The sequence below is a fragment of the Stomoxys calcitrans genome, chromosome 4 (assembly GCF_963082655.1).
Source record: "Stomoxys calcitrans chromosome 4, idStoCalc2.1, whole genome shotgun sequence".
NCBI lineage: Eukaryota > Metazoa > Arthropoda > Insecta > Diptera > Muscidae > Stomoxys > Stomoxys calcitrans.
This window is the reverse complement of record NC_081555.1, coordinates 13,059,762-13,086,601: the sequence shown is the minus strand read 5'-3', so window position 1 is coordinate 13,086,601 and position 26,840 is coordinate 13,059,762. Positions and strand designations below refer to the sequence as shown.

The 26,840-nt window shown below is 36.7% G+C and overlaps 2 protein-coding genes across 5 annotated transcripts in view; one reads left to right on the top strand and one right to left on the bottom strand.

The window, feature by feature from the left end:
• Positions 1-26,840, top strand: part of LOC106087410 (plasma membrane calcium-transporting ATPase 1) — a 53,518-nt gene that overhangs the window by 3,073 nt on the left and 23,605 nt on the right. The window contains exon 1 of one of the 4 annotated variants that reach the window (XM_059367923.1): positions 23,292-23,591. The exons of the other annotated variants lie outside the window; for them this stretch is intronic. The gene's annotated coding sequence lies outside the window, so the exon portion shown is untranslated. Of the gene's footprint in view, positions 1-23,291; positions 23,592-26,840 lie in introns of those variants that run through there. 4 annotated transcript variants of the gene reach the window in all.
• LOC106087402 (aminoacylase-1) overlaps positions 1-26,840 on the bottom strand; it is a 96,327-nt gene that overhangs the window by 56,909 nt on the left and 12,578 nt on the right. The window lies entirely within an intron of this gene.

The window sequence follows — 26,840 nt, the reverse complement described above, 5'->3', positions numbered from 1 at the left end:
ACAAATTTTTTCTTCGTATAAGGTCAGGTTTTGGGGGAAAATTGGTTGGTCAAAAGACTTACATTTTTTAATGCTCAAAAAATCAAACAAAAACAATTTCTCAAAATTCTTGGAATCGCACTTCTCACTTTGGAAATCATTTTAATGTCTTGCTGCATTTGATGGTTCCTATATTTAAAAAAAAATAATAATTTTATAGCGATAAGCCCACTACTTATGACAATAGGTGTGGTTTTATGTCATCCATTAAAATGCTCTTTCTTCGCTAATGAAAATAGGAATATTTTCATTATTTGGATTATTTAGATCAACAACAAAAATCATTTTCTTTATATTTTATGGCCATATAGCGAAGAAAAGAGCATTTAATCAAAATCGGATAAGGTAATCAAGTGTCAGGCGTTAATGGCATAAATTAGATTAACCATTCACAAAGTTGTCATTACAAATAAGACAATTAAGTCATTCACAATAATATCATTCACAATGGAATTGATAAAGAAAATTTTGTCAATCAACGATTATTCATTGTCACATTCTAGTGGTCATTAGCTCCATCAATATCGGAGTTGCAAGGGTTCCTTCGGATATCGACAAGAATAAAATTCGGATTCTGAATGACAAATGCATTATGTTTGCCCCATTTTATCACGATACGGATTTCCCCATAGGATTTTCTTTGACTTTGAGACATATGAGTAGAAATAGCCCTGGGGGTGGGCAAAGCATTCCCAGAAGCCTCAAGAAGTCAAATAGAAGGATCACTTTATATGGGAGCTAAATTTACTTGATCAATATTTTGAGGTGTTTCAAACGGAATGACTAGTTTTGTATAACGCCTTTCCTATGGTGGGGGGTAAAACAATTATCTATGCAAAGTTTAAGCTCTCCACCTTCATTTTTAAATGACTAACTAGTAGAGGGACTGGCATGTTTAGTTAGTCTTAGTTGCTCAAAACGATCAAGAATTTGTGTACACAATATAGGGTAGTAAATGGATATTTCGATGTGTTACAAACCGAATGACAAAATGAAAATACCCTTGTCCTAAGGTGATGGTTATAAAAAAAAAGATAATTTGATACATTATAATATTGAAGAAAGTATTGTATGTAATAAATCGAAGAGGTGGCCACCGTAGCGCAGAGGTTAGAGGTGGCCACCGTACCGCATATGACGCGGAACGCCTGAATTGGAATCCAGGCGAGAACATCCTAAAAAATTGTCAGCGGCTCTCTGTTTTGCTCGGCATTCACTATGTTATACCCAAGATTATTTCTATTGACTGAGAATCTTTATCGCGCTGACAATCTTTATCGCACTGACAATCTTTATCGCACTGACAATCTCGGATCGTCTTTCAGCGCGCTCTCTATTCGCACCCTAAGCCGGTTTTAGTCTGTTATTGTATCAACACCCAAGTATTAGCCTCGAAAGCCATAGAATGTCATAGGAAATGCTTCAACGTCTAATCATCTCCCTTTTATGCTGTGTACATTGAATTCCTTGGAATCAGAGATTGATTCCAAGAATTCAATCGTTTCCACTCCTAAAGGAAGTGGAAACGATGTCGATGCCGAAGCGTCGGCATGATCAGACTTTCACAATATACATGGACGATCAGGCGACGCTAAAGGCTCTGGCGTCAGGCCATATAAGGTCAACAATGGTTAGAAAATGCAAAGAGCTTCTTCGAACCATGGGAGGCTCTGGTGGATCCCAGGCCATCAAGAGTTGGCGGGAAAAGAAACGGCCCACGAGCTGGCCTGGAATAGATTGCTGATCGGCATCAGTAAGTCATCCCCTATTCGAGCTTCTTGCTAGGTTGGAAACCTACTACGATGACCACGCAAATAAAGCATGGGCTAGTGTTGTAGGTGGTATGATGGCAACGGCCCCTTGCCATTTTGCGGAACAGGATGTCGCTTATCCTGAGGTTGAGGAAGCATGTCTTTCGACTTTTGATCTTTGACGGCACGCTGGACGCAGGGAGAGGCAGACTTCTGCAGGGTGTGCGAAGACAAGAAGGAGTTTTAAATGATCGAACACCTTTGATAACACTGCCCCGCAATTGCGAAGACACAGAATAATGTATGAACACCTCTTTCGATACCTGCACTCCCTCCAGGCACTGGCCTGAATGAACTGGAAATTACTCTTACCGATGAGAAATTTTCCCGGTCCACCTGGTTTCTTAGCTTTCTTTTCTTGTGGGATGGCTTCATTTTCTGGCGTTTCTGCTATCTTGCACCCTCTTCTATTCTCTTCAACCTTCCTCTAGGTTGAACACAAAGAACCTAATGTCTCGGACTGAAGCAGCGAGTAACCGAATTTGGTAGTTGCGTTCCTCCAAATCTAACCAAACCTAGCATGCTCTACGCACACTAACACATGTAGTGTGTGTGTCTCCTAGTACTGTGTGTCTCGTAATGATACTGAAAGCCAAGCTGATATTCTTACTACCCCAAAGTATTCGCCTAACCTGACCTTCTCTACACACACTACCGCATCTTGCAACTATTCTGCTATATACACCCCTAGTCTTTTATGTCTGGTAATTTAACAGAAAGCCAAGTTGATCTGCTTCTTACTACTCCTGAGTATCCTGCGATCCCGACTGGTTCACTGCTGTTACAGGCGCTTTTTTTAATATGCGTCTCATTATGTATCTTAGGATCCTGTACTAGTCTATGGATTGGATAATTTTGTCGGTCCTTACATTGTTAAAAGTTCACTAAAACATAAGGGAACCCAGGGAGACTTCTATCATATCAATGAGAGGCATCCGTATAAAGGGACCTTTTACTCTCTAGTTTAGTTATGTTCGATTTTGAATTACATTTTTTCCTAAAACCTTTTCTTCAAGCTTCTTTCCATCTACTTAGTGATATAGCTCTTTGGGAAAAGAGCTATATCCACCAAATATTTTTGAACATTCCACTAAGGAATGTCATATCCGCAAGGAAACAACAAACGCATGTGTTCTTCAAGTTTTACATATGTAGTAACTTACAAAAATTTTAATTTTTCTCAATTGGCTGGTGATAAACACACATTCTTGCTTTACATTTAGCTTTTCTCCGAACCCAGCCAAGCACTCATATTCTGAAACAGATAACAATGTCATTTTTTATGATGTGAGATATAAATACTTTTATTGCAATTAACAAAAGTCCATGCATGACTGGAAATATATTTTACGACTGAAATGGAAAAAACAAAATCACTTGAAGCTCAGGCAGAGAGAAGGAGAGGTTAGACGTCACTACGATAAACTGGATATGGTGTGTAAGCAGAATACTAACATTGTATTGAATGACAAAATCTTGGCAAGATTTTGTCAAGCGTAAAAATCATGTTTCATTTCCAGTTTGCAGTATTGCTAATTAGGTTTTTTTTTTAAATTCCTATGTTAGAAATGCCAATGGGTTGAACGGTTTATAGCTAAAAGAATTATTTAATGTGGAGGTTATATTTCAAGGTTTACATTCATTAACTAGACAAGACTTTTCTGGATCAGGTCAGATTGCTATAACATATAAACGATATAGTATTGTAACATAAAATAATACGTTTTTTGAGCTGACTGAACTAGTTTGTTCAGTTATTTCACTAGTTCCTACAGTTAGTTCACTAGGTTCTACAGTTAGTTCACTAGGCTCTACAGTTAATTCACTAGTTCATTCAGTTAATTCACTAGTTCATTCAGTTCTTTCAGTTAGTTCACTAGTTCATTCAGTTAGGTCACCCGGCTGACCAGTTGAAGATCCCTTTCAACCTTATGAAGGTTATATTGCAGTATATCCATTTATGAATTGTTTTTTAAATATAGTTTTACTAGCCATTTACTTGGGTAAGATAGATTTGATAGAGGATCAGAGATGGTCCGTAAGACGATTTTTTAGGTTTCCGACTGTCAAAAAGTTGTAAAAGTCGAAAACGTCGTATACATGTATAAAACGTAGAAAAAGTCGCAAACGTCATAAACCTTAATAACTCAGTGTAAAAGTTTGATTTTTAACAAATATTATTGTCACTTATTTGTTGTATATAGAAGAGTTTATATGTAAAAAAATTTCGCAATAAAAGAAATATAAAGTTTTTTTTTTTAATTTTTGCATTTACATTTTTCACACAATAAATTGGATATACGCAAATTTCAAGTCAATTTATAAAGTAACGTTTAAGGATTTTTTTGTGAAGCACAAAATCAACAAATTATTAGTTTTCATCAATTATATTTAGAAATTGCAATTATTTTGTATCCTTTTGCAAAATTATTTGCTTCTCCCGTTTTAATTTGCTTTTTGAAAGCTGTTGTAAACGACATATGTTAAAAATGCATGACATCTGAGGAAGTGTCAAGTGAAACGGTACATGGAGTGTTAATACTTATGCCAAAATTTTTAGTTAATCAGATCAAAAATTCGACAAATTTTCGTTCGAATTTTTTTTCTGTCAGAAACCTAGTTTTTTGGCTAGGTTTACGACGTTTTCGACGTATGTAATATACGTCGGAAATGTATGTCATATACGTCACTGTTTCTGACAGGCCATCTCTGTAGAGGATGTTGCCAAGGTAATGCTGAATTAAAAAAAAAAAAAATCAGCATATTTAAGCTCCTTGAACTAATTCGTTTAGTTAGTTTAACAGTGCGCTTAGTTAGTTCACTAGTTCGTTCAGTTAGTTCACTAGTTTGTTCAGTTAGATCACCCAGCCGACCAGTTGAAGATCCCTTTTAACCTTAGACATTCGCCTCGGTCATATTAATTTGCTAAAGGATGGTGCCAAGATAATGCTGAACTTAAAAAATCCCCTTATTTAAGCTCATAAAACTAATTCGTTTAGTTAGTTTATAAGTGCACTTAGTTAGTTCACTAGTTCGCTTAGTTAGTACACTAGGTCGATCAACTAAAGATCACCTCCCTTCAACTCAAATTTAATAATTCAATACTCCCCTCCTGGTAAACCATAGGATCCTGCTGCTTTATTCTTCTTCAGCCTATATTCTTCTAAATAGGTCGTGTTGGGTAACCTGGATTCCCAAATCTTTTTTTGCTCTGAACATGGCGAACAAGAACAAGCAATATTAGTAGATAATCTTTTCTGATACCATATTCATATTGTTCTTTATGAATGATATCATAGGCCAATATTCGTTGCCTTAATAGTGGTTGTTAAAGTAGTGAGATCCTCAAACATTACTAATCTGAGGTATGAGTTCTTGGAGATATATGTTTAAAGAAGGCCCATACATTCAATGTTTTGCAGAGATTTCTATGTATGACTCATGGACTTTGAGATGGCTAGGCTATCGCCTGTTTCCTTTGCTCTATTGCTCTTGTAACTCATCTGACAAGTTGAATGCTCTGCAAACATTTCTTATGTGAAATTTAATCTACACCAGAATAACCATTGGGAAGTATAGCCTTAAGTGTCACTTTGACATACTGTACCCAACAACCTTCCATCTCTTGGGTGTTATTTGTCATTAAAGATTGCATGAACTTGGAAGGTGATGACTTTTGTGTAGATTAGAATCAGAAATGGTCAACATACGAAAAAAAAAACATGGAAGCCGGAGTAGAAATGACCATTGTACATTTGGAATTTGTGACACGCAAAACATGCATTTGTATACAAAAAAAAAATTAAAAACCTTCCCTTGGAGTTTTCGTTAGTTTGTGTGGCAAAACTTTAGTTACTCAAACCCAAATAACCGCTATTTGTATTGAAAATTCCACCATTCAGAGTCAACACAAGTAATGATGGCAAATTTTAATTATTTTAAGATGATTCCTAATGCCATAGATAAAAAATAAAGTAATTATTTGAGCATTTGGCTGAAATGGAGCTCTGGAGCATTTTTTAAAGGAAGCAAACAAGACATGAAGTAGTATGGTAGTAATTGAATTGAAGAAGGTAGGGCGTGGGGAAAACTTAGTAGCTCGTAGCCTGTACCTTGTATACGATGCAACTCAAAGCTAAATGAGAAGATGTACACACTGTGTTACTTTCAACCAGCGAAACAAAAAGTTTTGATAAACTTTGCATTGAACCATGAATATGAAGCACCGAAATATAATTGAATAAGGATAGGGAACAAAATTACAAATTTTACAGTAGCTTAGGCAGATTTTTAAATTTTTCTATACTCAGTAAATTATTTGAATAAAATAAAATGAATTTGGTCATCAAACTAAGTGGCGAATAAATAATAAAAATAATCAAAACTGGCGGCCAACGTGGAACGTTTGCAACAGTTACAGAGAAATGTATTCAGAGAACTTTTTTAAACAGTTTTTTTTAATTGAAAACATATTTTGGCATCAAACCTTATAAACCACAAATAAAAAAAAAACTGGCGCCCAACGTAGAAAGGTTTTTCTACTAATTTATTATAACACTAGCGGGGAGCATTATTATGATCCCAAATAAAAACTAATAATCAGAATCAGTTTTTCTTAAAATTTAAAATAATTGACAACAAAAAATTATATAAATTACCAAAGTTGGGCGCCACTTTTTATACCCACCCTCATAGAATGGGGTATAGTAATCTAGTCATTCCATTTGTAACACCTCGAAATATTCGTCTAAGACCCCATAAAGTATATGTTGATCGTCTCGACATTTTGAGTCAATCTATCCATGTCCGTCGGTCTGTCCGTCCGTCCGTCTGTCCAAATAGCGATAGAGTACGAACGTTAAGCTAGCCGCTTGAAATTTTCCGCAGATGCTTGATATCGATGTAGATCGTTGGGGATTGCAAATGGGCCATATCGGTTCAGATTCAGATATAGCTTCCATTAAAACCGGTCTCCCGATTTGGTTTCTTGAGCCCATAGAAGCAGCATAAATAATAAAAATAAACAAAACTGGCGCCCAACGTGGAACGTTTGCAACAGTTGCAGAGAAATTTATTCAGAAAATTTTTTTAAACAGTTTTTTTTGTTTGAATAATTAAAATCATGTTTTGGGCTCAAACCATATAAACCACAAATAAAAATAAACTGGCGCCCAACGTAGAAAGGTTTTTTACCATTAATTATAACACTAGTGGGGTACGAAACTAGCCGCTTGAAAATTTTCACAGATGCTTGATATCGATGTAGACCGTTGGGGTTTGCAAATGGGCCATATCGGTTCAGATTCAGATATAGCTCCCATAAAAACCGGTCTTCCGATTTGGTTTCTTGAGCCCATACAAGCCGCATAAATAATAAAAATAAACAAAACTGGCGCCCAACGTGGAACGTTTGCAACAGTTGCAGAGACATTTTTTCAGAAAACTTTTTCAAACAGTTTTTTCTTTTTTTTTTTTAATAATAAAATCATAAAATCAAATCACAAATAAAAATAAACTGGCGCCCAACGTAGAAAGGCTTTTTACCATTAATCATAACACTAGTGGGGTACGAAGCTAGCCGCTTGAAAATTTTCACAGATGCTTGATATCGATGTAGGTCGTTGGGGATTGCAAATGGGCCATACCGGTTCAGATTCAGATATAGCTCCCATATTTCTTCATACAATTGTGCCAAGTATGTTCTAAATCAGTCTATAACCTGATATAGCTCTCATGTAAACCGGTCTTTCGATCATCCTTGTTCGGTTCCTAGAAGCTTTAATTTTTGCTGGTTTGACAGAAGTTTGGTATTTGGAATTAAATTATGCCCTTCAACTAAATTTTGTATACATTTTTAGCAGAATCCTTGTCCTTGAATCCTTCACTTTGTGGGGAATAAATAGTAAATATATTTAAACTGGCGCCCAACGTGGGAATTTCTTTTAGAATATTATTGTAATATAAGTCGGTAACTCAATTACAGTTCAAATTATTATTGAGCACACAAGTTGGGCGCCACGTTTTATTTTTCGAAACTGCCTTTAATACAATTTCTTTACCCATCACCGAAGGATGGAGGTACTCATTTTGCCATTCCGTTTGCAACATATCCATTTCCGATGCTATAAAGTATATATATTCTTGATCGTCGTAAAAATCTAAGATGATATAGCCATGTCCGTCCGTCTGTCCATCTGTCTGCCTGTTTAAATCACGCTACAGTCTTGAAAAATAAAGATATTGAGCTCAAACCTTGCGCAGATTCTTTTTTTGTCCAGAGGTAGGTTAAGTTTAAAGATGGGCTATATCGGACTATATCTTGATATAGTCTCCATATAGACCGATCTGGCGATTCAAGGTCTTAGGCCGATAAATGCCATATTTTTTATCCGATTTTGTTGAAATTAGGGATAGTGAGTTGTGTAAGGCCACTCGACATCCTTTTTCAAGTCGGCCCAGATCAGTCTAGAGTTGGATATATTTAGCTGCCATATAGACCGATTTCTCGATTTAAGGCCTTGGGCCCATCAAATGTGCATTTATTGTCCGATTTCGTTTAAATTTGAGACAGTGAGTTGTGTTAGGCCTTTCGACGTCCTTCTTCAATTGGGCCAAGATCGGTCTAGATTTGGATATAGCTGCCATATAGACCAATCTCTCGATTTAAGGTTTCTTATCATTGAGTTTAAACTTGACTGCACTCATTGATATGAGAGAAATTTGCCCATGTTCCTTAGTGGAATGAACACGTGGGCAAAATTTGATTTGATTTGAGATGTTATGTTAAGCTTTCGACATCCGTGGTCTATATGGTTCAGATCAGTCTATACTTGGATATAGCTGCCAAAAAGACCAATATTTTGTTCTACAAAATTGAACAGTGTCTTGTATTTATAAAACCACTCAATGTCCGTGCCAAATTTGGTCCAAATCGGACCATATTTCGACATAGCTGTTATGGGTGCATAAATTATACATTTTTCACCGGATTATGGGGAAAGATCGAACTTAATGCCTTTTACTTGTTTGAACTCCATTTTGAAAACCTAGTCCCAAAATTCTTACTTATTGTGGTCACAAAAATAAAATAAAAGAACTGGCGCCCAACGTAGAAAACAATGTTTAGAATGTATGATAATAAAAGGCGGGACTTTAATATGACCCCAAAAAACAATTTATGAATCGTGTTAGCTTTCTTGGAAATTGAAAATTTGGGATAATAGAAAACTATATTAACCTTACAAGTTGGGCGCCACTTTTTGCTTTTTTAACTTAAACATCTGTTGATAATTTTTGGACACCATTTTGAAAAGAGTCTTAGAAAAATTATCCATGTGGGGTTTTAAAAGTATGAAAATAAAACTGGCGCCCGACGTGGAAGGATGTTTTAGAATTTGATACAACACAAATCGAAAATTTGATCCAACACAAATCGAAAATTTTGATATCACCCTTAAAAAACAAATTATTTATGAAAAGAGAAAGCTACGTTGAAATTTCAAATAGTTGATATAAAGAAAATTTTATTCCCCAAACCGGTTGGGAGCCACTTTACTCTAATTACTCTACATTAAACAGTAAGGCCCATATTCACAAAACTTATAATAGCGTTAAAGTAGGCTTATTTGACAGATGACACAATTTGGGCTGTACTTGTCACTTGCGGCTTCCAGGGGCTCAACACTGAAATCGGTTTATATAGAAGCTATATCAGATAATAGATCAATTTGAACGGTACTTGGCTTATTGGAAGTAGTACCAAAACATTGCTTGCAGAGTTTCAGCCAAACCTGACATAAATTGCGGCGCAGAGGATCCAGACGTGAAATCGGGAGATCGGTTTATATGGGAGATATATCAGGTTATAGACCGAATTGAACGGTACTTGGCACTGTTGTAGGAAGTCGCACTACATGCAAAATTTTAGCCAAATCGGAAAAGGTCGAAGGACCACTTTATGTGGGACATATATCCAAATCTGAAGCGATAAGGCCCATTTGCAATCCCCAATGACCTACTGTACATCAATAAGTATTTGTGCAGAATTCCAAGCGGCTGGCACACATACTTTATGGGGTCTCGGATCAATATTTCGAGGTGTTGCAAAAGGAATGTTCTGATTAGTATATCCGCCACCCTATTCTGGTGGGTATAAAAATGATTTACGTCGGGCGCCATTTTATTATGTTCAAAGCCTCTTGCTGTGAACTTTCAGCTTAGGAATTCACCACTACATTAGGAATTCACCAAACAAATTCCAATATTGTGCGGCTGGCACACATACTTTATGGGGTCTCAGACCAATATTTCGAGTTGTTACAAAAGAAATGATCTGAGTAGTATATTCCCCACCTTATTGTGGTGCTTATAAAAATGATTTACTTCGGGCGCCATTTTATTATGTTCAAAGGCTCTTGCGGTGAACTTTCAACTTGTGTGATCAATACATTAGGGATTCACCAAACAATTTCCAATATTGTGCACCCACATTTTAGCCACACTGATGAGTTCATGTCTAAGTTAGGCGCCATTTTAATTTTCTTTTACTCCAAAAACTCACTTTAAAGAAAATTGTAAGAGCATTGTTTTGAAAACTAAACTCAAATTTTGCTTCATTATAAAACACGAGATGCCCTTAAGAAGGCATATTAAACACCATAAATTAAACTCTTTAAGTTGGGCGCCAAGTTCAATCAAATACTTTTTATGGGCTTGGAAAAACACACTTTGCGACGTTTATTCAAATAAGAAAAAAGATTTAACTATACACACAAAATGTTAAAAGACTTCTAGCTCTTTAGCAGAAGTAAGAAGCACATTACGTCGGGCGCCACTTTATAATGATCCATAGGCTCGCCAAGAGGTTAGTTGTTGTTGTTGTAGTAGTAGCAGTGTGTGATACACTGAGGCGGCAGCCCTTGCCGATGAAGGAATTTATCGGGTCAAATACAACCGGCTGCCATTAGATTGATTGATTGAAGAGGTTAGTGGTTAGGATGAGTATTCTCAACATTGGTCACCTTTCAAATTTGTTATTTTAGCATGCTTAGCTTCGGGTATTTGGAAGTTTCACATAGATCTTCTTTAGGTTAAGAGCCCTTAAGTATAAAACCATTGCCTGCTTAAACTTCCTCATCCCTTGTCATTTGTATTACCAAACACATCTGCATACATTGGTGTTAAACACGTGTTAGCAGTTCTCTTACCAGATGAGCACTTAAGTTCCCTTGTCACCCACTACATTCAGTCATTCATTTCATTCCATCCATCCTGCCTTTGAAGTAGATACTTTTTACTCAATAATAAACTGCTGGCTATCAATTACTACAGTCAGGGTGCCACTTGCCAAACATTCCATATTCACATGGTCGATACCCACGCAAATTTGCCATAATCTAGCACACCTTAAGCTGGATGACTCGATGGCTCACTCGCTCGCTCGCTTGCTCGCTGACTAACTGGCTAAACTTTTTAATCCAATTATAACAAAACTCTTGTGCCCAGCGAATGAACGACCGGCCGTTCTTCTCATAGACAAATGGAGATGGAAAATCGATATTAACAGAGGGCATGAATGGTAGGCAATTTTCCCAAACTCTTTTTTTCGGTTTTTTTTTTTTTTTGTTTGGTAGGTTGAGTATGAATTTTGCGTGTTGACGTTGACATCAGAGAACAGAAAAAGAAAATCAATCGACCCATATGACCCACAATCTGCCTTCAGAATTTCCTTTGAATTTAATTTGGGCAAATGTTCTTCTTTTTTTTTTTGGCATGGCCAGCAAACATTATTCGGCATTACCGCTATGCCGCTTGGTCTCCCAGTTGGCGGTGAGCAGAGCCTTGCCATATATTCCCTCCCCAGAGAGGCCAACTTCTTTGGGAGGGAGCATGTGCGAAACCCAATCAAGAAAAATGGCCCAGAGAGGTGCACTGAGAGTGAGAGCAAAAGCGTGAGAACAAGAGGCCAAAGGAAAAGAGGAAAATGGCTAAAAGCAGCAGCAGCAGCAGCATTAGCTACTTGTGGTGTTATACCAACAAATCTATTGGCTTATGGCCAAGAATAATAAACACCATGTGTATGGCTGTCTGTCCCTAACTACGGCCAGTATGGCCTAGTCTGTCTGTCCATCCCTCGAGGCGACCCCATATAAATGTATGCACACATCCCAGAGATACACATGTTCAAGAGTTGCTATCACCACAATGCAAAGTTATTAACTATTCTGTTAACGCAAATTGTTGCTGGTGTTTGGCAATAATTGGCGTAGCTACCTCATCACAGTTCATCATTGAGTCTCTCTCCCCTCCTCCCCCCTGGTGGGCCATATTTTTGTCTAGCTTTGTGGCGGTTTTGTTATTAAAGGTCTTTTGTTTATTATTCCACTTATAGTCGTCGTCATATCGACTGTGGATGCCGCCAACCTGCAGTGACTAAAAAGCAATACTCAAGTGTTTCAGCCAAAACGCCTTAAACCTCATTTCCTCTGCTTTCATTCCACATTATGGTTTACCTTCCAGCTTACTCACCACCCCTTTAAAGCAACAAAAATGCTTTGGAAATTTTGTAGTTCATTAACCCGCTAAATGTTTCCGCCCTTTCGTCTAGATTGTGTCATTCGACAAAATCACAAAGAAAAAAAAAACAGAGTTTCGATAGTATTTTGTCACAAATGTGCCTATACACAATGACTCCATTCTATTTTTGGGGGGCCAATCGAATTTAAGATTGGGGTAGGTACATACGAACGTATGTGCAGTTCTCATAGTTATGTTTTCAAAAGTTTTTCAAGTGGAAAATAACGTAGAAGCTATGTAGCCCAAATGCCAACAAAGAAATTGAATAGAACAAGGACACGGAAAACATTTTAAAGTTTACAATAGTTTAGGGGCGCTTTTGTTAGAATATTTTATATGCTCTAGAAAATATAATACAAATCTTGCTTGGCCTTAAAAAGGGTATAAACTAAAAATACAAAAACTGCCGCACACGTAGAACCATTACCATAGCCAAAAGGGAGATTTATCTCAAATATTTAGAGATTTTTGCTATGCTTTGCTTTGAAGAGAAAGCATTGAATATGATCTCGAGCTGAAAGATGTTCAAAAAATCACGAAAAGTTTTTTAAAAGCTTTTCAAACTCTAAACTTTATGGTCCCAAAATAAAAAATATATAAAAACTGGCGCCCAACGTTGTACGTAATTTTTATAAGAAAACAGTTCAAAAATCTCCCGATGACCTTTAATAGCAATTATTTAACCGAATGGGTTTTCTTGAATTTCATAATCAACGAATTTAAACAAAACCCGATAATGGACCCAAGTTGGGCGCCAATTTTTATTGTTGTAAACTGTAAATATTTGTTTGGAAGTGATTTATGTGGACTGGGAAATACGCAATTAAAACTGTGTTATTCTCATAAAACCTCATAGGACTAAAACAATTAATAAAATAAACTGGCGCCCAACGTAGACAACATATTTTAAATATGTTATTAAAACAACTTACAAACTTTAAAAATCGAATTTAAATATGAAATCAAAATATAAATTATAAATAAAAAATATTATAAAGACAACCCAAGTTGGGCGCCAATTTTTATTGTTGTAAACTGTAAATATTTGTTTGGAAATGATTTATGTGGACTGGGAAATACGCAATTAAAACTGTGTTATTCTCATAAAACCTTATAGGGCTAAAATAATTAATAAAATAAACTGGCGCCCAACGTAGACAACATTTTTAGAAATATGTTATTAAAACAACATACAAACTTTATAAATCGAATTTAAATATGAAATAAAAATATAAATTATAAATAAAAAAAAATATAAAGACAACCCAAGTTGGGCGCCAATTTTTATTGTTGTAAACTGTAAATATTTGTTTGGAAATGATTTATGTGGACTGGGAAATACGCAATTAAAACTGTGTTATTCTCATAAAACCTTATAGGACTAAAACAATTAATAAAATAAACTGGCGCCCAACGTAGACAACATTTTTTAAATATGTTATTAAAACAACTTACAAACTTTATAAATCGAATTTAAATATGAAATAAAAATATTAATTATAAATAAAAAAAATATAAAGACAACCCAAGTTGGGCGCCAATTTTAATTTTCGTTATTTTTATTTTTTTTTGTTTGCAAATATTTTACATGAACACTGAACAATGTTTTAGAATAAATAAAATAAAGCTTTGGTCTTTAACCAGAAAAGGTTCCAACAATGAATACAAAAAGATTGGCGCCCAACGTGGAAAGTTTACGACTACTAAATAGTGATACGAAAATTTACCCATGAATATTCTATTAAAGAACAGGGGCAAACATCTCTTAAAAGCATATACTGGCATCAAATCTGATAAGTCAAAAACAAATGGTATAAGAAACTGGCGCCCAACCTAGAACATTATTTTTACGAATATGACATGGTTTTAATTCAGCGAATTTATATAAAACATTGCATAGCCGTTTCATTCATGTTTAAATCCTTGCCGATTACGGTAGGAGTCGTAAGTCTATGTGGACAAACTCGTGGAAAAATGGCGCCCAACGTGGATTGGGAACTTTGATTTTATTTATGACAAATTAATATCCAATGTTTCAAGAGATCTTGTTGATATTCTGGGAGTTTCTGTTGACAGGAGGACTCGTTAGTCATTGTGACGAAAGTTTTGTTGAGTTCATTTGGTAAAGTGGCGCCCAACATAGATTACTAAACATGGTTTCAATTTGACGAATTTATATAAAACATTGCATAGCCGTTTCATTCATGTTTAAATCCTTGCCGATTACGGTAGGAGTCGTAAGTCTATGTGGATAAAATCGTGGAAAAATGGCGGCCAACGTGGATTGCAAACTTTGATTCTATTTATGACAAATTATTGTCCAATGTTTCAAGATGTCTTGTTGATATTCTGGGAGTTTCCGTTGACAGGAGGTCTCGTTAGTCATTGTGACGAAAGTGTTCTTGAGCTCATTTGGTAAAGTGGCGCCCAACATAGATTACTAAACATGGTTTTAATTAAACAAATTTATATAAAACATTGCATAGCCATTTCATTCATGTTTAAGTCCTTGCTGATAACGGTAGGAGTCGTAAGTCTATGTGGATAAAATCTTGGAAAAATGGCGCCCAACGTGGATTGCAAACTTGGATTCTATTTATGACAAACTAATATCCAATGTTTCCAGATGTCTTGTTGATATTCTGGGAGTTTCTGTTGACAGGAGGAGTCGTTAGTCATTGTGACAAAAATGTTGTCGAGATCATTTGGTAAAGTGGCGCCCAACATAGATAACTAAACATTGTTCTAAACCGGCGAATTTATAACGAACAACGCAAAGCTATTTTGTAAAAATGGAAATTTTGGCCATGAACATTCCACTAAGAAACAGGGCAAAGTTCTCAAATATCAAAGAGTGCAATCCGATTCAAGTTTGAGCTCAATGATAAGGGGCCTCCTTTTTTTATCAGAGTCCGAACGGCGCGCCGCAGTGCGACACCTCTTTGGAGAGAAGTTTTACATGGCATAGTACCTCACAAATGTTGCCAGCATTATGTTGACATGCAAAATCTCTCTTATGACAAAAGGGTCATTAGTCTCTCTTTGACAAAAATATTGTCTAGACTATAGGGGAAAGTGGCGCACAGGGTGACATGCAAATCATTCATTTTATTATTGGGAATTTTTTTTTTCCAACATTGCAAGGACTTTTAATGGACATTCAAGGCCTTTCTGATGACAGGAGAAGTCGTAAGTCAACTTTTGACAAACACTTTGTCGAGATAATATGCGAAAGTGGCGTCCAACGTGTATTACTAGCATGATTTTATTTTTGCAAATTTTTAGCATAATAAAGCTGTTTCGTAGACATTCAAGGTATTTCTAATAACAGGAGAATACGCAAATCTCTCTCTAACAAAAGTCTGGTCAAGATTAGTTTTAAAAGTGGCGTCCAAACTGTATTGCAATTCATTTTATTTCTGATAATTTATTTCTATCAAAACGAAGCCATTTAGGGCCTTTCTGATGATAGAAGGAGTGGTAAGTCACCATTTAGCAAAAAATATTGTCGAGACTATGTGAGAAAGTGGCGCCCAAAGTAGATGACTAAATATGGTTTTAATTGTTCAAATTTATTTTAAACATAGCAAAGCTGTTTTGTTGACATTCAAAGTCTTGCTGATGACAAAAGAAGTCGTAAATCTGTAATTGGCAAGTCGTAAGTCTCTCTTTGACAAATAAAAAAAGTGGCGTCCAACGTGGATTGGTAAAAAATGTGTTTTATTTCTTAATTTAAATCCCCTATTTCAACTCGTTTCTTCGGCTAATGCCGTTGTGATGGAAGGAGGAAACCAAGAGTCAAAAATATACACAAATAAAAGTGGCGCCCAACGCAAAGTAATATTTTTGAATAGCATTTTTGTAAAATAAATCGGGTTAAAGATAAAATTTTACGTTCGAGCACAACATATTCTTTTTTTTTTTTTGTCAAAAAAGAACTATAAAATTAAGAGAATATGCACATCTGGCGCCCAACGTGAAATGCTAAGTAATTTAAGTCGACATTGAAATATTTTTAATGCAGGATTTTGAAATACATATCATAAGCTACTACAGGTGGCGTCTAATGGGATTTATTTAATAAGGGGATGTTAGTTATCGCTGTACACTCGCAAACGTTATAAGGCTGAGGGAAACTCAATGAAAGCTGAAAGCCAATGAAACCTATGGCCAAGCAAATGGGTCCTAAATTTAACTATTTCATTTCATTCCAAATTATTATTAAACAAATTACCTTGACAAAACCAAGGACTTGTTTTCAAGTCCTTCATTTATTTTTTTCTAACACCATTGAACCAAAGAAAAAGTTCCTCAAATAGCCACCCAATTTGTCTAAAACTAAAATAATTCCTCTTAAAATGCACATGACCATTTATTTAGTAAAAATAACCAACAACAATACATCACCTGCCCGCCTTCCTTTGACATTAACCCACTAATTTCTTCAAGATGATATTCAGGTTTTTTTTTTGAATGTTTTATTTTCATTTGCCCTTCGTCGAATCATTTTCATATTTACAACATTTTGTTCTATTCGTTTTTTTTATTTTTGTTTTATCCTCCTGCCGAAACCCCAACAATTAGTCCTACATTGAGACAGGCAGACAGACAGATTCGTTAGAAAAGAAGAAAAACGTTTTTGATTTCTTGTTTTTTGTTGTTGTTTTTGTTCACCGCAATCTTTCCTCCTGCTTCCCGTGAGATGTTGGGCTGCCAAATAGCCGACAAGCCTGCTGGGCCAGAAAACACACAAAAGTGTTAAATCATCGATTGCACAACAACGACGATGCAGACCATGCAATATTTACATTGTGAATAACGTCACAATGATTTTCATGCCAATATTACACTGAACTACAAAAAATTAAATGGCGAATATTTTCCAAAAAACTATATTTTGGAGATTTGACTATATTCTTGAAGGATCTGAAGAGCTCTCATTCAACATCATGTTACAAATTTCCAAATAAATTCAACGTTTACAGACCCAAGAACTTTAATATCAATTCATGTTGGGCGCCAATTTCATTTGAGTATATTTTTCATTCCTGCCCTCCTTCTTTTATCACAAAGTCTTATAAAGTCGTCCAAATAGTTTTGTAATGCTGTAAAAATGTTGAGAAATACGATCTTTGTGAGAAACCCGCGTTGGGCGCCATTCTGATTTGCATATAGTTCCAACTTTCAAGCTTTGTGAAGGAGTAAATACAAATATCCTACTCAAATCTAGTAAATTTTTAACTAATAGCTCTTTTTCTGAAGGCATATTTTCAAAAATAACACTCCAGGTTGGGCGCCATTTTTTATTTTTAATTACCATTTCCCTGGAATAAAAAGACTTTCAATGCCGATTAAACGGCTTTGCAATCATGCAAATAAATTTGGAGAAATAACACGCTAAAATGGTTTTTTTTCTCCACGTTGGGCGCCACTTTGGTCAAAAATCTCATAGCTTTTTGACCACACATATTATCTTCAAATGGCAAATGCAATTTAAACGCCATTGATATGTTATTGCGCTTCTTTTATTTGGTCACAAAATTATTTAATTTTATTATTGGATTTACATCCATCTTAGACCAATTTATGAGAAGCTCACGTTGGGCGTCATTTTGATTTGCAAATAGTTTCAGTTTTCAAGATTTGTCAAGGAGAAAATACAAATATCGTACTCAAACCTAGAAAATCTTTAGCTAAAAGCTAATTTTCTTAAAACTTATATTTTCAAGAATAACAATCCAGGTTGGGCGCCACTTGTATTTGCGTTTGTCTTTAAATCCCACTTCCCAGCCATCAGAAAAACCTTCAATAAGGATTAAACGGCTTTGCAGTTATGGAGATCAATTTGGAAAAATAAAAGGCCAACTTTGTTTTTTCTCCACGTTGGGCGCCACTTTGATTTGCATTTAATCTCATAGCTTTTAGACCAAATATATTATCTTCGCATGACAAATGCAACTTAAACGCCATTGTTTTTAGATTTACGTCCAGCTTAGAACAATTTCTGAGAAACGCACGTTGGGCGCCATTTTGTATTGCATATAGTTTCAACTTTCAAGATTTGTCAAGGATAAAATATAAAAAGCGTACTCAAACCTAGTAAATCTTTTCTTAATGCATATTTTCAAACATAACGCCCCGCGTTGGGCGCCATTCTGATTTGCATATAGTTTAAACTTCCAAGCTTTGTGAAGGAGTAAATACAAATATCCTACTCAAATCTAGTACATTTTTAACTATTATCTCTTTATCTGAAGACATATTTTCAAAAAAAAAACACTCCAGGTTGGGCGCCACTTATTATTTTTACATCCCGGTTCCCCGCCATCAGAAAGTCCTTCAAAGTCAATTAAACCGCTTTGCAATTATGGGGATAAATTTAGAGAAAAAAAAACTTTAATACGGGTTTTCTCCACGTTGGGCGCCACTTTGATTTCCATTTAAACTCATAGCTTTTAGACCAAATATATTATCTTCGCATGACAAATGCAACTTAAACGCCATTGATATGTTCTTGTGATTCTTCTATTTGGTCACAACATTTTTTCATTTTGGCTATTCAATTTACGTCCAGCTTAGACCAAATAATGAAAAAAAAAATACTTTGGGCGCCATTTTGATTTGGATATAATTTCAACTTTCAAGATTTGTCTAAACGGAAATACAAATATCGAACTCAAACCCAGTAAATCTTTAACTAGTAGCTCATATTCTTGAAACATATTTTAAAGAATAACAATTCATGTTGGGCGCCACTTTTATTTGCGTTTATTTTGAATGCCCTCTTTCCTGTCATCAGAAAGATTCAATGTCGATTAAACGGCTTTGCAATTATAGAGATAAATTTGGAGTAATAAAACTTATCCATGGTTTTTTTCTCCACGTTGGGCGCCACTTTCAATTGTGTTTATTCTAGACTCTTGCTTCGCATAAAATTATGTAGGAACGCTTTGTGGTTCATGATTTTAGGCTGCAGTATGTTCACTACCTTGAAACTTCGTCCGTTGCAATGGCTGCTCAAAGTACATCTTGGCTGTATACAACAGGTTGGCCGAAACTCTAGACTAAACAGTAGATTAGTTGTAGTCGGGTATTATCTATACGCATGTCCCCTCCCACAGGTTTGCTTCATTTCCAAACGATAAGAGTTTAGCCAGTCATTTGCTTTTATCATCACCTGCCGTAGTTTGAGCTATGTCCCTTCCATGCCTCTTGCGATATTGTTTGTGGCTTTATGAGTCTGTCGAATAGTTTACCGGCTCTTGTGCATCGACAGATGCTAACCGTAGTTTGAGCTATGTCCCTTTTGCGTCTCTTGCGATGTTGTTTGTGATCGCTCCAATGGTTTTACGGCTTTTGTGCATCGCCAGATGCTAACCGTGAAAATTCAGTCACTCTCTTATTCTTAGCATAACCAGTCATATTTTGCGCTCTTCCCCTTCCTTGTCTCTTGTTATGGTGTCTACGCTTTTAAGAGTTCGCTGGTACCTTGGCCCCCTATTTATGAGTACCAGCTTTTGTTTTATCCATTCATTAGGCACCTGTAGAACATTCCCGCAAAAAAAAGTCCGTCCTCTTCAAGACTATGTCCCGCAGCCGGCATTCCATCGGCACCAGAGGCTTTTTTATTTTAGAGGCTAGAAGCGTCGGACGCCTACTACGCTGAACGCATAGGTTCGAATCCTGGCGAGAACATCAAAAAAATTGTTTCTATCGTTCTCCTCATAATTTTCTTCTTCTCTGACGGCCGGAGAAAAAGTGTTTGGACTATATTTTTTATACCACCATAGGATAGGGGTATACTGATCTAGTCATTCAGACTTCTTGTGCCCTTACAAGCCGCAATTTCTGTCCGATTTTGCTGAATTTTTGCACGTAGTGTTCTGTTATGACTTTCAACAAATGTGCCAAATACGGTCCAAATCGGTCTATAACCTGATATAGCTCCCATATATACCGATCTCCAGATTTGACTTCTTGAGTCCTAACAAGCCGCACTTTTTGTCCTATTTGGCTGAAATTTTGCATGTAGTGTTCTGTTATGACTTCTAACAGCTGTGCCAAGCACGGTCCAAATCGGTGTATAACCTGATATAGCTCCCATATAAACCGATCTCCCGATTTGACTTCTTGAGCCCTTACATGTCGCAATTTTTGTCCGATTTGGATGAAATTTGACATGTAAGGTTCTGTTATGACTTCTAACAGCTGTGCCAAGTATGGTCTAAATCGGTAAATAATCTAATATAGCTCCCATATAAACCCATCTCCCGATTTGACTTCTTGAGCCTTTACAATCCACAATTTTTGTCCAATTTGGCTGTAATTTGACATGAAGTGTTCTGTTATGATTTCCAACAACTGTGCTAAGTACGGTTCAAATCGATATATAACCTGATATAGCTCCCATATACACCGATCTCCCGATTTGACTTCTTGAGCCCTTACAAGCCGCTATTTTTGTCCGATTTGGCTGAAATTGAAAATCCATGGTTGTGGGTTCCCAAGATTCAGCCCGGCCGAGATTAGCACGCTTTTACTTGTTATCGTCCTCATGTCCTTCATCGTCAGTGGAGTCCGTGTACAGATTTTTTAGTCCGCTCCACAGTTGTAGTCACGGGTCCGCTTGTAAAAAATTCAGATATGATGAAATTTTACATAGATCTGATTTTTTTTTTCATACTTTGGTTAAATTCATGAACGGGCCAATATTGATATAGCTGCCATTGAAATCTTCCTCACGATATAGGCTCTAGAGCCCATTAAAGGCGTATTTATCGACTGATTTTGATAAAATGTTCAACAGTGAGCTGAACTGGTCCTCCCCATACCCGAATCGAATATGATTTAGATCCGACCATATTTAGATATAGCTATCATTTGGACCGATCAGCCGATTGAGGGTTATGAGGGTTAACAGCCCCACTCGGTCTTGAACCCATAACAACCCCATTTATTGACCGATTCCGATGATTCGATTCGACCGATTCGTTGCACTTTGCCTGACTATATCCGAACCGAATACGGTCCACATCGGACCATTTTAAGATAAAGCTGCCATTTAGACAGATCTACCGATTAAAGGTCTTCAACCTACAGTGAGCTGTGAGAGGTACCTTGACATTGATAACGGAGTATATTCGGATATAGCTGATACCAATTCCCGATTTAAGATCTTGGGCCAATATAAACCCCGATTTCATTGAAATTTGGTACATCGTGTTATGTTAGGACCCTTCGGATCGGACTATAATTGGATCGACATCCATGTTCAATATGGTTCAGATCGGTTTATTTTGGTTACGGCTACGGTATATACCGCTTCCCCGATTTAAGGTTTTCGAGCCGTAGACGATTTCGCTAAAATTTTGCACAGTCACTCATGTTAAGACATTCGACCTCCGTAGTGAATGGTAAGGTGGTTAATATATTTACAAACACGAGGTTTTGGTGATCCATTAGGCTTAATTACTTTTTGTTTATTTTTTAATATTTTTTTATCATTTTATTCTTTTTTTATTTTTTCATTTCTTATTCTATTTTGTTTTTTTTTTTTGCTCTTAATGTTTTTTAAATATTTTTTTTTTTCTTGAAAAAAAAAAGACTTGCAATATATTTTTCTTCTTTTACAATTATTGGCATTTTTGGCAAAAATGAACAAGAAAAACAGATATGTTGCAATATGTATTTAATTAGTCACGTGCCACCATACCTAGAATTGCCAACAATTTGTTGCCAAGTGTATGAAAATATTGCACAAATTGATCACTTACAAGTAGGCCAGTTGTTTTGCTGCTCCCAAACCAAATCTGGCGCTATTTTGTCATGCAGATAAAACTATCTTGCACCCTTGCTCATCCATTCTCTCCCTCTCTCGCTCTCTTCTCTTGCACTCTCTTTCTCCTCATGCTAATGGGGAGCAACCAACATTGACTACTCGACTCTTTAGCGAAATTTGTGCACATTTTTTTTTTGTTTTTTGATTTGGTTATATTTTTAGTACAAATTTTTAGGCGTGTATTGCTAAGGTCACGGCGAATATGAAATAATTACCTATTATTTTGTTTTTGATATGCCGAACAAAAACAACCAAACAGCTATACAAAGCAAACCTGAGTACGAAAAAAACAAAAAACGCCGAGAAATTTTTTTAATTTTCTTTTTTGTTTTGCCAAAAAGGCAACTACAACAACCACAAAACACAACAACGCGACAGACAATTAAGCAGAAACAAATATACAAAACAATAAAAATTAGAAAAAAAACACACTCACACACACCGATCTATAAGTATGCAGGTTAAATAAAAAATCTTGTTACCCCTTATAACACCGCCTGTAGCGTGCTACCAACAAAACAAACAAAAAACCTGGGGTAAAAAAGCGTTCAGAGCAAAAAAAAAAAAAACAAACAAATCGAAAAAATAATAAATTCTTGTGCAGACACTGAATTTGTAGACACAAATAGCCAAAGAGCTCTGCAGCAGCAGCAACGGAGCGCTTAAAGCAGCATAGATCCGCGTTGAGCTTTACCAACCATGAGTGACGGAATTTTTCAATTTTCATTTTCGCATAACAGCTGCTGAGTTGACCTCTTTCTAGCCAATGAGAGTCTCTCACCAACTGTTCTCTGCCTCTTAGTGTGTGTGTGTGTGTGCGAGTGTGGCCATATAGCAATGAGAGAGGTGAGTTATTATGTTAAAACTCACAGCGCCACCTATTATTGACTAGCTGTATGGTGAATATTTGCTTAATGCTTATTTACCATTAGTGAAATTCACCTTCATGCTGAGAGAGTTCATAGGTCGTAGACGGAGGAAACACAGGATAAATCAACAAAACAAAATTCTAAAAATTCATGGCAAAGCAAAAAAAAAAAGATTGTACTTCCACAACACATTGCTTGCTGTTGGGCCAACGACGACATACCACCACCACCACCACAGCATTAGCAGCAACATAAACGGAGAGTACAGCAACATCAGCAGCAGCAGCAGGCAGCAAGAAAACCTTTCCACCAAGGCACTGACGTAATATTAGTATTCAGTGGAATTCTTTTTGTTTATATACAAAAAAAAAAAAAAACAAGCAAATACCAAGATGTGGTGATACTTTTTGTCATCCTTGAAACAAGCGCATAAAACCCAAACACAATTCTTAGTAAAAAGTAAGAAACAAAGGAAAATTAATAAGGAATTGTTTAAAAACTCTAAAAAGGACCCATATGAGGGTATTGTGATAAGGTCTTATAAACAATTTTTGGTACTATGGACTGGTGAAAAGACGATTGTGTAGTAGTAAAACTGTGATAAAGCCAAAGTTGATTTGTGATTGACAATGAAAAGTCATTGTGCTAAAAGTCCCAAGAGGTCGTGAGAAATATTAAAACAGTGATAATTTTTTCCTGATAAAAAAGAGCCCTGAAAACAAACTGTGATTTAACAAAAATTGAAACATTGTAGGATAAAAGGCACAGTGATAAGGCTCAGAAGAGAAACCGTGATAAAACCAAATTTTTTAACAGTGATAATTTTTCATGATAAAGAAGAGCAATGAACACAAATTGTGATTAAACTGAAATTGAAACATTGATAAATAAAAAGCACTACCATAAGGCTCAACGGAGAAACTGTGATAAAACCAAAATTTTGAACAGTGAGAATTTTCTGAAGGGATAATCAAAGGCCAGGCTATGGTGATAACTATGACTATCGAATTGAAATGATAATTGACTAAAACCAAAATTATAACAGTGATATTTTCTTTATGCCCACAAAGGGACATATGAGTTAAAGCTCTTAAGGTAGCAGTGATACGGTGATGAATTAAAGCCCAATGGAATTGTGATGCTAATAGGACCAATGGAACTGCAATGGCAATAAGCCAAAAATTAAACTGTGATATTTTTTCGGCCGGAAGCTGCAATGTGATAGCCAAAAAAATTATTCTAGAAAAGGCACTTAAAAAATTAAAAAAAAAACAAAAATGTGTGTTAACTTAAACACATTATTAAACATTTTTTTGAAGATTAAAAAAAAAGTAAAATTTTTTATGATTAAAAAAAAAATCAGTTAAAATTTCTTTAACATTTGCAAAAATTCTTTTGAAAATCAAACACAATTTCGTTTAAATTTCATTTCTTTGTTTTTGCATTAATACCCTCTTCAGCTGGTAGAGGCAGGCGAAGGTTTGTGCTAGTTTTGTTGCACTACTTAACAAAATTTTTGCAGGATACCCCTGACCGTGTTGACAAAAGCAACAATGACAATAACAATGGCTTATGTTCAAGGAGGTGTGGAGCACCACCAACACCCACCCACTTTTTTTACTCCTAGCCTGCCTGCACATGTGATTTGTTTTTTCTCTCTCTCACAGTCTATTAAGTGTTTAGATAGTAAAAGAAAATGGAAAAATAATGGAATGACAACACAAATGGTCTTGAATCAATGGCAAAGTGAGATGAGACGTGCCTCACACACAAAAAACACACACACACCCCCAAGAGGCAAATTACAGGAAATGGGGTCGCCTCTAGGCTTATTTCGAATAGGGATTATTTCGAGGGTAAAGATTAGCTATTTTACAAATACATTAAAAGCAATTACGTTAGGTAAGGTTAAGGCTCAGTTAGACTTTTTTTTGTTCATAGTGATTCTACACCAGCGATAGACCAAAGCCTTTGGTGGGAATCGAAATCACAACAGAACTCGCAAGCATATTTTTTTTAAATTTATTAAAAAAATTAAAATTTAAAATAAAAAAAAAAAACAAGTAAGAGCGTGCTAATTTCGGCCGGGATGAATACTGTGAACCCGCAACCATGGATTCTGCTGAGAATAAATAAAATAAATAAAGCCTCTACGAACCGAACAAGGATAATCGAGAGACCGATATATATGGGAGCCATACCAGGTTATAGACCGATTTGCACCATACTACACACAGTTGTTGGAAGTCATAACAGAACACTGCATGCAAAATTTCAGCCAAATCAAAACTTCCAGGGGCTCAAGTAATCAAATCGGGAGATCGGTTTATATGGGAGCTATATTAGATTATAGACCGATTTGAACTGTGGCCGCAACCATCCTCCTTCAGCATGCCGAGCTCTCTCAACCGAAGCGCGATCCTGGCGGCGCAGTTCCAAATATAGGCCCCAATGGGCTGCATATCCAGCATCGCCTCCAGGCCTGTCTGCGGTGCGAATCTCAGAGCCCGATGCAGGCCAGTCTCTGGACCTTATCGAACTTCTTCCCACGCGTCCTCTTTCCTACGGCGTCCCACCATACCAGTACTCCATAGGCGAGTACTGGGCTCACGATAGCCGTATATATCCAATAAATCTCTTGGGAGTCACCCCCCACTTTCTACCAAAAATCCGTTCCTCCTCAAGGACAGTTTCGAATCTAAGAATATGCCTAGGTACTTCGTCTCCTTCGACAGCTGCGGAGTGACCCCTTCCAAGGACGCGAGTCTGAACTCCGGTATCTTATATCTACGCATAAAGAGCACCAGCTCCGTCTTCCCTGGGTTGGTCCTGAACCCATTTCTGGTAACCCATCTCGCTGATCGTCGACAGAAACTTGCCTCGGACCAGCAGCACGACGTCGTCTGCATAAGCGATTGGAGATTAAGGGGTGAATCCCCGTGCGGCGACTATCACCCCAATCTCAACATTATTGAAAGCCCCCCCAATATACAAGAAGGCCGCCACAGTGTAGTCCTTCTGTCGGAGAGACATCTCGACCTCCTATATCATCTCGTGAAGGGCCGTCTCCACCGACCTGCCTTTGAGGTATGCGTGTTATGCCCCACTGAAGTTCTCAGGCGTCAGTCCCCCTCTCACTTTCAGGCCAATCAGTCTTTCCAGTGGTTTCAGCAAAATCGATGGCATACTAATAGTCCTATAATCCTTCGTCGTACTGCGGTTTATTCTTCCCGCCTTGGGGATAAAGATCACCTTAACTTTCCTCCATGACCTCGGTATGTAGGACCATGCTAGGCTCGCCCTGAAGATCTGCTCAATCCATGGCAGGGTGACTCTAAGGTCAGAACAACAGAATACTACATGAAAAATTCCGGATTAAAATTGGGGCTTGTAAGGGCTCAAGAAGTTAATTCGGGAGATCGGTTTATATGGGAGCTGTATCTAAATCTGAACCGATGTGGCCAATTTGCAATCCGCAACGACCTACATCAGTATTAAGTATCTGTGCAAAATTTCAAGCGGCTAGCTTCACGCGTTCGACAGCTATCGTGATTTCAACAGACGGGCGGACATGGCAAGAACGTCGAGACGATCAAGAATATATGTACTTCATGGGGTCTTAGACGAATATTTCGAGGTGTTACAAACGGAATCACTAGATTAGTATACCCCAATCCTATGGTGGATTAAAAATGGCTAAATTTTGAT